This window comes from Jaculus jaculus, chromosome 5 (assembly GCF_020740685.1).
Source record: "Jaculus jaculus isolate mJacJac1 chromosome 5, mJacJac1.mat.Y.cur, whole genome shotgun sequence".
In the NCBI taxonomy this organism is placed as follows: domain Eukaryota; kingdom Metazoa; phylum Chordata; class Mammalia; order Rodentia; family Dipodidae; genus Jaculus; species Jaculus jaculus.
In genome coordinates this window covers 79,865,348-79,879,012 of record NC_059106.1, presented here as the reverse complement: position 1 = coordinate 79,879,012, position 13,665 = coordinate 79,865,348, and the positions used below count along the sequence as shown (strand labels likewise).

At 43.7% G+C, this 13,665-nt stretch overlaps 1 pseudogene; it reads right to left on the bottom strand.

Annotated features, from left to right (window-relative positions):
• Positions 1 to 320: 320 nt before the first annotated feature.
• On the bottom strand, positions 321 to 666 carry LOC101599330 (annotated as a pseudogene).
• Positions 667 to 13,665: the final 12,999 nt, after the last annotated feature.

The following is a 13,665-nucleotide window of genomic DNA, read 5'->3' as shown; positions in this document are numbered from 1 at the left end:
CTCATCATTTTTCTTTTTACAAAAGACAGTAGAAAACCCAAGGAACTGCTAATTGAAGGAGTGTTTGCTAATCTAACAGTGTATTCCAGCCTTAGGCCCTCCCAAGTAGCTGGAGAGAAGGTGTGAGAAGAGGCAGCTGCTGGGAGTGGAAAGGGTCATTCTTAAGTTCTAGCCCCATTTTGGCTCTAAGGCCACACATAGGGTCCAGCAAAGAAAACCACTGAGACTGGAGAGGAAAATAAAAGCTTTGGATGAGATGGTGAGGGATGCTCCTTGGAGCATGGAATGCGCATATCAAGAAGGCAGCCCTGGAGTGGGCATCAGGAAGTAGGGCGTTTCTTCTTGGCTTCCAAGTCCTTTTACAAAATCTTATTTACTTATCTGTAAGCAGCAAGACACTGAGAGAGAAAGAGAGAGAATGGGCACATCAGAGCATGTCGATGCTATCAACAAGCTCCAGATGCATGTGCCACTTTGTGCATCTAGCTTTACATGGGTACTGGAGAGTTGAACCTGAGTTATGATGCTTTGCAGGTAAGTGTCTTAACCACTGAGCCATCTCTCCAGACCCTAATTTTTTTAAGCTACATTTGGTGTGTCATAGTTCTGAGCCAGATACATTCCAACCACTTTGCCAAAAGTAAATGCAAGCAGGAACCATAACATTACGTTGACAAGGAACAAGTGTGGAAGCATGCTTCTTTTCTTGTCTCCCTCCCTCTCTCAAATAAACAAATAAATATTAAGAAATATAGATGTCTCACCAGGTGTGGTGGTACATACTTTTCATCCCAGCACTTGGGAGGCAGAGGTAGGAGGATCTCTGTGGTTTTGAGGTCAGCCAAAACTACATAGTGCATTCCAGGTCAGAGAATGGGTGCACCAGGGCTTTCAGCTGCTGCAAATTAACTTCGGATACATGGACCACCCACTTTTGTGGGTCCTGGGAAATTGAACCTGGGTCTTTTGTCTTTGCTGGCAAGTGCCTTAACTGCTCAACCATCTCTCCAGCCCTAATATGTTTTTATTTTTATTTGGGCTAGAATTTAATAGTGTTGATCTGGGCTCTAGTTCATGATAGTTACACTCTTTGCTTTGTTCTTGTGACAAGGACAGCATATGGTGTGGGCACATGGTGGAGCAAAATCCCTACATCATGAGCCAGGTCCCACCGTCCCCTTCCAGGATGTGCTTCCACAACCCAAGGACCTCCCATAGGCTCCACCACTTCCCAATAGAGCCACCTTGGGGCCCAATCCTTTAGCACATGGTCCTTTGGGGAGATTTTAAGAGCCAAACTATGACACTAGAAAGGTTGAACTTAAAAGGTTTTTTTTTTAAATATTTATTTTTGTTTATTCTTATTTATTTGAGAGCAACAGACAGAGAGAGAAACAGGCAGAGAGAAAGAGAGAATGGACGCGCCAGGGCTTCCAGCCACTGCAAACGAACTCCAGATGCGTGCGCCCCCTTGTGCATCTGGCTAACGTGGGTCCTGGGGAATAGAGCCTCAAACCAGGGTCCTTAGGCTTCACAGGCAAGTGCTTAACCGCTAAGCCATCTCGCCAGCCCTTAAAAGGGTTTTAAAATGCCAGGTAGTAGGATCAAAAAGGATCTACTGTGTAGCTCTGTTCAGGTCAAAACCTGCAAAAGCTGGGGAGATGGCTCAGTGGTTGAAAGTCCTTGCTGCACAAGCAGCACAGCACTCATCTACTACTGCGCCATTGGTCACCTCTTGCCTGGCTGATTGTTTGTGTCCCTCACAGGGTCCACTGCTGAGTGTGACTGTTGGTGGCTTTTCTCCCCCAGCTGCCTGCAGAGCACTTTGTGGCACTAGGAAAGGTAGCCAGCAGGGAGGAAGTTTCTAGCCCAGATGCAGGTTGATTTCTCTATGTCTTCAGCAATAGGGTCTTACCATCAAGTTCTGGTGAGTAGGTAAGTAAGAATAGTGACAATACCCTGTGTTGTTCAGGGGATCTCAAGGGCCTCCTTCATCAACAATTCCTAGGGAAGTATCCCACCCATAGGATTTTCATTTAATAACCTATGGCTTCTGGAAACAACATTATCTATCCGTGCAGGCTCTCTGTTCAAAGTCTTTTTTAAAAAATTATTTATTTGCAGCCAGGCATGGTGATGCACATCCTTAATCCCAGCACGCAGGAGGCAGAGGTAGGAGGATCACTGTGAGTTCAAGGCCAGCCTGGGACTACAGAGTGAGACTCTACTTAGAAAGAAAATTACAAGCACACATGCCATACATCGATTTTTTAAATTATTTATTTATTCATTTATTTATTTATTTTGGTTTTTCGAGGTAGGGTCTCACTCTAGCCCAGGCTGACCTGAAATTAACTATGTAGTCTCAGGGTGGCCTTGAACTCACGGCAATCCTCCTACCTCTGCCTCCCAATCCCAAGTGCTGGGACTAAAGGCATTCGCCACCACCTCTGGATCTTTTTATTTTAGTTTTTTTGACAGGGATTCTGGGGATTAAACTCAGGTCCTCATACTTGCAAGGTGAGTACCACTGACTGAGTGGTCTTCCCAGCCACTTCAGTAGGTTTTAAAGAACAACTACATAAAATATCTTAAGAAGCTCAAGAATTCACTCATAAACAGGGTGTGGTATCTCACATCTGTAATCCCACCTGGGAGGTTAAGGCAGGAGGATTGCCTGGATCATGTAGTAAATTTCAGGCCAGCCTGGGCTACAGAGTGAGACCCTGTAATAAAACAAAACAAAACAAAACAAAACAAACAACACAACAACACACACACACACACAAAAGCTAAAAAGAATCCTCTCAGATTGTACTACCAGTTTCCTTTTCTACAATCTAGATGAGTTTGCCAGTTTGGGGCAGCTGCTTACAGAAGGGTGTAATCTGAATCCAGGAAAGAGATACGGAATAGAAGTCTCATGTTGTGGCCACTGCAGAAAGGGCTCACTGTATCTACATGTGCCTCAGGTAGAATCATCCTGGGAGCTTGCAGAGTTCAGATCCTGCTCTCAAGTGTCAAATTCCTGACAGCTAATGATATGTTGGTAAACTATCACCCCAGTAGCCTCCTCTTGCTGACGATGTCAACCTCAGCCTCCCTGAGAAGGAAACAATGTCACAGACAGGAACTGTTGAGCCACTCACCTCCACCTGGCCCTGAGACGGTAACTCTATCATGGCTGTGAATTGTTGACCCAGTAATCTGAACTCTGGAAAAAAAACCACAGAAATTATGGTTCTACTATTCTGAATGCACCTGACCTTGGAAGCTAAACAGAGTCAGTCAACCCTGGTTAGTATCTGGATTGGAGAATTAGTTATTGAGATGATAAAGAAATCAAACCTCTCATGTTAACAATTTTGCATTTATTCTGGGGGAGGGGAGACCTTTGTGTCAGTGATAAAGCCATTGATAAATTGTCCATGCTCTGGTCCACGGCCTCCCACACATGCTTATACAAGCAATCCTAACTTAAACTCAGTGGGTCACCAGTAGAAAAAAAATATATCAAAATAGAAGTGACACTAGTTGGGAAGAAAAATGGGTTCAGTGAAGTGGGAGGGGGACAAGAGAAGGAAATAGGATATAAATATGATCAAAATACATTATGCATATGTATAAGATTGTCAATAATAAAACAAACTTAAAAATAAAAAGTACTTAAAATAACATTGTATACATATTTGTTGCACATTTAAGGTATAATGTTAAGATAATACAGCATATTGAAGAATTCTGATAGATTTGCCTAATTTGATAGTTTATATGTGTGAAGTATAAGCAAATTTGTTTAAGCTTATGAATAGTATTGGAATATTTGACAATTAGACTTATTAAGTTTATGTTTCTTGCATTTGTAACTTTTTTAAGAAACAAATTTTAATTTATTTAGTTAGTTGAGAAAGAGAGACAGAGAGAGAGGGAGGGAGAGAGAATGAGCATGCCAAGGTCTCTAGTCACTGCAAATGAACTCCAGACACATGTGCCCCCTTGTGCATCTGGCTTACATGGGACCTGGGGAACCAAACCTGGGTCCCTAGGCTTTGCAGGTAAGTGCTTTATGCAAATGAACTCTAGATACATGCACCACTTTGTGTAGCTGGCTTTATGTGGGTACTGGGGAATCAAACCCGAGCTGTCAGGCTTTGCAAGAAAGCACCTTAACTGCCATCTCTCCAGTATCATATGTAATTTTTTGTTGAGTTCTTGTGAAAGACTAGTTTATTACAAATGGGAACTTGACTGGCCCTTTAATATTTTATGCCAATATATTTAGAAATATAACTATTATTTTTGTTTTTATTCTTTTTTCTTTTTCTTTTTCTTTTTTTAAAATATTTATTTAGTCCAGGTGTGATGGTACATGCCTTTAATCCCAGCACTCAGAAGGCAGAGGTAGGAGGATCACTGTGAGTTTGAGGCCACCCTGAGGCTACATAGTAAATTCCATGTCAGCCTGAGACTCTATCTCAAAAAACAAACAAAACAAAACAAACAACAACAACAAATATATAATATATATATATATATATATATATATATATATATATATCAGAGAACAGAGACAGAAAGGGAGAGACAGAGAGAGAATAGAGAATGGGCATGGGGCATGCCAGGGTTTCCTGCCACTGAAAATGAACTCCAGATGAAATCACCACTTTGTGTAGCTGGCTTTACATGGGTACTGGGGAATCAAACCTGGGATGTCAGGCTTTGCAACCAAGTGCCTTTTACCACTGAGCCATATCTCCAGCTTCTTGGTTTTGTTTTGTGAGATAGCATCTTGCTATGTAGCTAAAGCCAGCTTCAAACTCACTGTGTAGACCAGACTAATCTCAAATTTGTGACAATTCTCCTGTCTCAGCCTCTCAAATTCTGGAATTACAGGTATGCACCACAACTGGCTGTTTTTGTTTGTTTGGTTTTTGGTTTTGTTTTTTTTGAGATAGGATCTTACTTGGTCATTTTTCATGGCCTGAGACTTACACTGTAGCCCAGGTTGGCCTTGAACTCATGGCAATTCTCCTATCTCATCCTTTTCCCAAGTGCTAGGATTGTAGGCATGCACCATCAGCTCTTGTTCAAATCATATACTCTTTTTCTTTATTGGTGTATACCTCTCATATATAGTGATGGGTTTCATGAATACATTTTTTAAAGATTTATTTTTATTTGTTTATTTATTAGAGACATGGGTGGGGGAGAGACAGAGACAGAGAGAATGGGTGCGCCAGGTCCTCTAGCCACTGTAAACAAATTCCAGACGCATGTGCCACCATATGCATCTGGCTTACTTGGGACCTGGAGAATCGAACCTGGGTCCTTAGGCTTCGCAGGCATGCGCCTTAACCGCTAAGCCATCTCTCCAGCCCATGAATTTTTACAATGTACTTTGATCATATTTACCTCCAAACCTCCTCTTTGTCCCTCCTTGTTCCCCTCCATATTTTTGTTCCATTTGAGAAGACCCTCAATAGACTGAATGATGTCTCCCTTATCCTGGCGGGGCTCTTCTCTGTTCACTCTGATTCTGATACTAAACACCTTCACAGATTAACTCAGGGATCATGTTACACTAGCCAGCTGGGTAGATTAGTTAATTTTTCTTCTTGCTTTCTTTCTCTCTCTCTCTCTCTCTCTCTCTTTTTTTTTTTTTTTCAAGGTAGGGTCTTGCTATAGCCCAGGTTGACCTGGAATTAGTCTCAGGCTGGCCTCAAACTCACAGTGATCCTCCTACCTCTGCCTTCCAAGTGCTAGAATTAAAGGCATGTATCACCACATCCAGTTCCCTTTCTTTCTTTCTTTCTTTCTTTCTTTCTTTCTTTCTTTCTTTCTTTCTTTCTTATTTTTACTTTCCTTCTTCCTTTATTTTTTAAACCACAGACATATGCTCCTTTATTTTGTTAAAATTATATTTAAAATTAAAATTCACTTGGGTCAAGAAATGCTTTTAAATATTTTTATTTACTTGTTTATTTAAGGGAGAGATAAAGAGAAAGAGAGAAGGAGAATATAGGCACTCCAGGCCCTCCTGCTATTGCAAACAAATTCCAAACACATGCACCACTTTGTGCACCTGGCTTAATGTGGGTACTGGGGAATTGAACCTGGGCCATCCGGTTTTGCAAGCAAGTGCCTTTACCCATTGAACCTTCTCCTTATGAGCTTGGTGAAGATTTGGCAAAGTTCTTCAAAGCCACTTCATTGCAGTCAAAATAGGAAGACACGGACAGAGAGACATAGGAGGCATAGAGCTCCGGGTTGGTCTGGTGACTGATGGCAGCCTTGAGTCCTGGTGGTAGTTCTTGGACACCTGTGAGGGGGACATGGTGGTCATGGCGGAGGCTGGACGTGGTGTGGTGGCGACTCCACTAGAGCTGTGGTGGCCTTGGGGTGATCCAAAGACACTGTGAGGTGGTGGTGAAGGGCTGCTCCATTCAAGCACTGTTGACGCAGGAAACCACAGCCAATCTCAGCAAAGAGCATCTCTATGTTCTTCTCTTAAGCCAGGCATGGTGGTGCACACCTTCATCCCAGCACTCAGGAGGCAGAGGTAGAAGGATTGCCATGAGTTCGAGGCTACCCTGAGACTACATAGCAAATTCCAGGTCAGCCTGGGCTAGAGTGGGATCCTATCTCAAAAAACAAACAAACAAACAAAGAATATTCTTCTTTTGATAGCTCACCATTTAAATGCTGTGATGGGGGCTGGAGAAATGGCTTAATGGTTAAGAAGCTTGCCTGAGAAGCCTATGAACCAAGATTTGATTGCCCAGTATCCATGTAAGCCAGATACACAAAGTGGCACATGTATCTGGAGTTCGTATGCAGTGACTAAAGCCCTGGTGTGCTCATGTGCTCTCTCTCTCTCCAATAAATAAATATATAAAAAATGTTGTGATGGAAAATTGATCATATGTAACAATGATATAAAATCAACACACCTTATGTTACGTGCTAAAGAAACAAGTGGAAAGAAAACCAAAGGTGATTGCTTAATACTTATGTTCATATACATAAATGCATGGGCAAAACAGAGGACAGACTAAGAGAGCCTTTGTTTCTGCAGTTGATCACAGGAGCATAGCTGCTAGTGTATCACCAAATTTCTACTTCTCATTATTCACTTTGCCATCAGTACGAATCTCAGTTGATCATGGTTTTTTATTCATTTATTCATATATCCATTCATTTGTGAGCAGAGAGACATAGAAGAGACAGACAGGCAGAAAGGGCACACCAGGGCCTCTAGCTACTTTAAACAAGTTCCAGATGTATGTGCCACCTTGTGCATCTGGCTTTATGTGGGCACTGGGGAACTGAACTCTGGTCGTTAGGTTTTGCAGGCAAGCACCTTAACTGCCAAGCCATTTTCAAGATAGGGTCTTGCTTTAGCTCAGGCTGACCTGAAATTCACTATGCAGTCTCAGGCTGGCCTTAAACTCATGGTAATTCTCCTACCTCTGCCTCTGAGTGCTGAAATTAAAGATGTACGCCACCACGCCTGGCTTAGAGAAGAACATAGAGATGATCTTTGCTGAGATTGGCTGTGCTTTCCTGTGTCAATAGTGCTTGAATGGAGCAGCCCTTCACCACCACCTCACAGGGTCTCGGATCACCCCAAGGCCTCCACCACAGCTCTAGCTGATCATGGTTCTTGACCTGGGGTGGAAGGTAGTAAGTATGTGACCCAAACTTTTATTATTGGGGGGTACTGGCCATTTGTAGTCCTGTCTGATTGGGGTGTAGTTTACCACTGAGTATAATAATAGGGCACAGTAATAAATAAAAGTCATGGTCTTCCTTACCTTTGTGGTGTGTAGTCCAGGGCTCCTTTGTAGTCTGATCAATCACTCAGCGAACACAGCGAAGCCCTTCTTGACTTATTGACTCCGGGGTATGAGGAGCTCAACAGGACCAGGTGACAGTCCTAACTTCCAGGTCTGCTGTGCCACTTTTTTTTTTAACATTAAAAAAAATTTATTGATTTAATTGAGAGAGTATGTGAGAGGGAGAAAGAACCAGATAGAGAGAAAGAGAATGGGCACACCAGGGCCTCCAGTCACCGTAAATGAACTCCAGACACAGGCTCCACCTTGTGTATTTGGCTTACATGAGTCCTAGGGAATTGAACCGGGGTCCTTTGGCTTTGTAAGCAAGTGCCTTAATCACTAAGCCATCTCTCCAGCCCCCAAGAAACACATTTTTTTTTTTTTGAAGTAGGGTATCACTCTAGCTCAAGCTGACCTGGAATTCCTGCTGTGCCACTCTTGCATGTCCGGGTGGAAGCCTGTCTTCTCTGGAAGTAAAACCTCTAGGCTTGCAGAGCAGAAAGTCATGAGGCGAGGCTGGGGAGCAAACATTTGGGCTATGGTTATGAGTGCTAGTGGAAGGTGATGCTGCTTCCAAGTTCAGCTCTAGATTCTTAGTCCTATGGACTCAGGTAAAACAGAACTATAAACCAAGCACTAAGCTAGAGCAAATACAGTCTTCTGGAGAATCTAGCCCTACCAGGTCTGCAGTGTGTTTCCTCTTACCCATAAGTTTAGTAACTTAGCCGTGAAAAAGTCATCTTAGGGGCTAAAGAGATGGTTCAGCAGTTAAAGGCACTTGTGTGCAAAGCCTGACTACCTGGGTTCGATTCCTCCACACCCATGTAAACCAGATGCACAAAGTGGTGCATGTATCTGGAGTTCTTTTACAGTGGCAAGAAGCACTGGTGTGCCCATTCTCTCCCTCCCTCTCTCCTCTCCTCCTCTCTGCTTGCAAATAAAAAAAGTCATTTTAGGGGCTGGAGAGATAGCTTAGTGGTAAAGGTGCTTGCCTGTGAAGCCTAAGGACCCATGTTTGACCTCTCTCTAGATCTGACATAAGCCAGACACATAAAAGGTGAGGCAAGTGCAAGGTCACACTTGCCTACTTGGTGGTGCAAGCATCTGGGGTTCAATAGCAGTGGCTGAGACTCTGGCACACCAAGTCATTTTCACCATTCTGTTAAGCCAGCTGCTTCAGGATGGTGAGTAACATGGTAAGGCAAGTAAACTCCACGGGCATGGGCTCACACCAGCACTTCTTGGCTGTGGGTTGAGTTCCTTAGTCATCAGGAACGCTCCGTGGAATCCCAAGATGATGACTAGGGTACTCTGTCAGGGCGTGAAGGTAGTATTGGCAGAAGCATCACAGACAAGGAAGACATCCATGTCCAGAGCAGCTGTCTGTTGCATGGTGGAAGTAGCCCAGAGTAATCAGTCTGCCACCAGGTAGTTGGCTGATCACCCCAGGAAATGGTGCCATGTTGAGTGCTCAGTATTGGTTTCTGCTTTTGCTTGCAGATTGGGCCATCAGAGGTGGCTAAAGCCAGCTCAGCCTTGGTAAACAGAAGGTCATGATCCGGGGCCTAAGTAAGCATAGCTTGCACTCCTGCCACAATGGCCACTTTGTTCATGAGCCAGTTAGGTGATAGCTGGATGGCTGCAGAGAGACTGCTAGCATCCATGGGGGGCACCTCCTCACTCTGTGCTCAAAGCCTCCTCTGCTGAGGTCACTCTTTGGTTAGCATCTGTTGCAGTCCGGTTCGCATTGCTGGTAGAAATCACCCAACCAAGAGTAGCTCTGGGAAAAAGAGATTTATTTTGGCTTACAGGCTCGAGGGGAAGCTCCACGATGGCAGGGGAAAACGATGGCATGAGCAGAGGGTGGACATCACCCCCTGGCCAACATAAGGTGGATCACAGCAACAGGAGGGTGTGCCAAACACTGGCAAGGGGAAACTGGCTATAAAGCCCATAAGCCCGCCCCCAACAATACACTCCCTCCAGGAGGCATTAATTCCCAAATATCCATCAGCTGGGGAGCTAGCATTCACAACACCTAAGTTTATGGGGGACACCTGAATCAAACCACCACAGCATCCACATGGGACACAAAATATCTGCTTGTTGGATGTTTCAGAGAAGTTGATTTTTATGTGTGTGTATGTGTGTATCCCAAATTTCTAATCTTCCTTTCAGGTTGCTGGCATTTACACAACTCACTGGCCATAAACCCATGAATTGAGATGCATATATTGCATTTCTGGCTGGTTCTCCTTCCAAACAAAGTGTCAATTGGGGCACTCCCAGGAGTTCCCCCCACTGGGGAGATCTCCCCTCATAAATGCTCTCAGTGGTGTCACAAATAAGATTTACAGTCCTGCAGCTGTCTGCTTGGTATCTGCATATCATACAGGACCACTTTTAAACCAAAGCTGAGCCTCCTTTTCCTCTGGCAAATAATTGTAGGGAACTCCTAAGGCCCTAGGTGCAGGTTGGGAGAAAGGAGCAATGTAGCAGGGTGGGCCATGAATGCCTGGGGTACTTCTCGTAACTTACTTGTGTCCTCAGGGCCTACTCTCTCCTAATCACTTATATACCACTTCCACTGGATAATGGAGTGTTACGCACACTTAGCTTTATGACTTTATAGGACAAATCACGATAGGCAGCTTGGGTTACACTGTGTCCAAGCTTTCAGTTTCTACTGAGGTGCAGTTATCAGTCAGTGCTGTCCTTAAAAGGAGAGTGGTTACCTGTGGATGATGGCAGCGGCTCGCTCCAAAATCCTACAGGCTGCCCTTGTTTATTTATGGGTGCCTGCCAAAGGCTCTGACACTAACTGTCCTTACCCACCACTGACAATGCAAGGATCACTGGACTGGTTGGCTCAAATGGCCCGCATAACCGAACAGCTTGCATGGAAGCCTGGACTCTGTTAGAACTTTCTCTAGTTTTAGGCCGCACTCAGAACTTTTGGGAACACTTGTAAATGAGCTAGAGTGACATACTCAAATGAGAAACCGTGCCCTCTAAAACCTAATGGGCAGAGGCTGTGGAGATGGTTCAGTGGTTAAAGGCACTTAGCTTACAAAGCATCCCTGGCCCAGGCTCCTTCCCCCATGCAAAATCTATGTAAAATCTAAGGGTGTCTGCTAGATAGTATGCCTCTTGTTCAGTTGTAGGAGAGCCCACATGCAGCAATTCATCCTCCATCTCACAAGGGGATAGATCAATGTGCTCACACCTCCACACCTCTGGAGACTTCACTGTGCAGAAGGTCCTTGATTTTAGTTGGTTTTATTTCTGATCCTCTATGCAAGTATCTTACCATTAAGTCTAGAGTGGTTGAGGCTTCTTGCTCAATAGGTCCAAGCAATGTAAGGGAAAGGTGATCAAGACCTCTGCAAAAAATCATATGTGTATAATTTTATATGATATATAACAAAAATATTTTATATACTATAAAGTATTATATTTTCCATATATATATATATGTATATATATATGTATACATATACACACACGCACACATGCACGCATGCGCACACACACACACACAACACATACACACAACACACACACACACACACACACACACACACACACATATATATATATATATATATATATATATATATATATATATATACATACACATATGGAATAAGGCCAGTTGTGATGACAAACACCTCTAATCACTGTGAGTTCAAGGCCAGTCCGTGGCTACAGAATGAGTTCCAGGTCATCCTGGGCTATACAGCAAGACCTTACCTCAATATATATATATATATGGAATAGGGGCTGTGAAGACAGATTAGCAGTTAAAGGCCCTTGTTTGCACAACCCACCAGCCTTGGACTCAATTCTCCAGTACCCACATAAAGCCAGACACACAAAGTAGCACATGTGACTGGAGTTCATTTGCTTGAAATAGCAAGAGGCCCTAACACACTCATTTTCTCTCTCAAATAAATAACTATAACAAATTTTTAGCCAGGCGTGGTGGTTCACGCCTTTAATCCCAGCACTTGGGAGGCACAGGTAGGAGGATCACCATGAGTTTGAGGCCACCCTGAGACTACGTAGTCAATTCCAGGTCAGCCTGGGCTAGAGTGAGACCCTACCTCAAAAAAATTTTTTTAACTATGGAATAGGACTGGAGAGGTGATAAATCCCTGAGATTTGACAGTGAGTGTATTGCTAGCCTTTTCAGTTGAAAAAAAAATTGTTTTTGATGGGTCTTTGAGATAGGGTAGGGAAAATGACATTTTCGAAATCACAAGCCACACACCAAGTACCAGGGTATGTGCTAGTGCACTCAAACTGAGACCACATTCCAAGTCACCCTTGGTTCTGCTCCTAGGAACCCACTGTCATCCTCCAGTATCTGTCAGTCATCTGCACGGGAATTCAGAGACAGCGGCCATCATCACCCTGGCACTTTCAAGTCTGTTGGTGACATTCATCTCTGTATATTAAATACAGTATTACCTTGGATGTACTTCTTTCCCAAATAGAGACAGTTTCAGTGTCTTCCATTTCTCCTTTCCCAGTATAAATAGCCCTCACTCCACATGATAGGAAACCAACACAGTGGTTCTGCTACCTACAAAGTATATCTATTACATACATACATAGTGTATGTGTACATATGTACACAATACATATGTGTGTATATATGTTCACACACGTACATGTTTTGGAACTGGAAAATAACTACAGGCTTGGTGACCTACTTGGCTATGAAATAGACCTGAATTAAAACTCCATTGAGCCAGGTGGGGTAGTGCATGCCTGGATTTTCGAGGTAGAGGCAGAAGGATAAGGGTTTTAAAAAAAAAAATCACCCTTGGTTACATAACCAAGCCTGGTCTACATGAGACCCTATCTCAAAAACTTAACCACAGGCCCTATTGCTGAAGACTCCATATGCTTGGGCTACAAGGTCACTGAGAAATCCTGCTGGAGATGAGTTATAAACTTCCTCTCTGTGGACCAGTTGGCAGAAAGCTGGAAAAAGCTATGCTGCATGCAGCCCTATGGGAGACAGAAGTCATCAGTTGGGATAAACAACAGTGGATACTGCAAGCCTTAAGTTTGGCCAGACAGGCCAAATGAGCCAATGGGTACAATAGGGGCATGTCTGTTATGGGGGAAACCAATCATTCTCTAACTGGACTAGAGGTCTGCTCCACAGGAGAGAATACATGCCTGGTACTGAAAACCTAATCAAAAGCCTATTGCTGGGGAGGTCATGAACCCTAGGGGAGTAACACCTGCTGGTGTCTGGCTAAATACATATATTATGCTTACCAAACTGCCCAGTAAGCACTTCTCTTAATGTTCATACCCATATATTAATGCTACCCTCACTTTTGGTTAGAGAAGCTTCTTTTTTTTAAATTTTTTAAAAAATTTTTATTTATTTATTTGAGAGTGACAGACACAGAGAGAAAGACAGAGAGAGGGAGAGAGAGAGAATGGGCGTGTCAGGGCTTCCAGCCTCTGCAAACGAACTCCAGACGTATGTGCCCCCTTGTGCATCTGGCTAACGTGGGACCTGGGGAACCGAGCCTCGAACCGGGGTCCTTAGGCTTCACAGGCAAGCGCTTAACCGCTAAGCCATCTCTCCAGCCCAGAGAAGCTTCTTTTATCAGATAGCAGTGACCTCTGGGATGACTCAGAAGGCACCATGGTGCCGAGAAGTGACAGAAGAGTACTCAGCACTGAAATATCTCTACCACACCTTCCAAGACTCAGAGTCCATTGCTGAAGAGGTAGTGGAAAGAATGTAAGAGCAAAAGGAAGAGTAGGACTCCTTCCAGTGGATTCTTCAAGATACAAA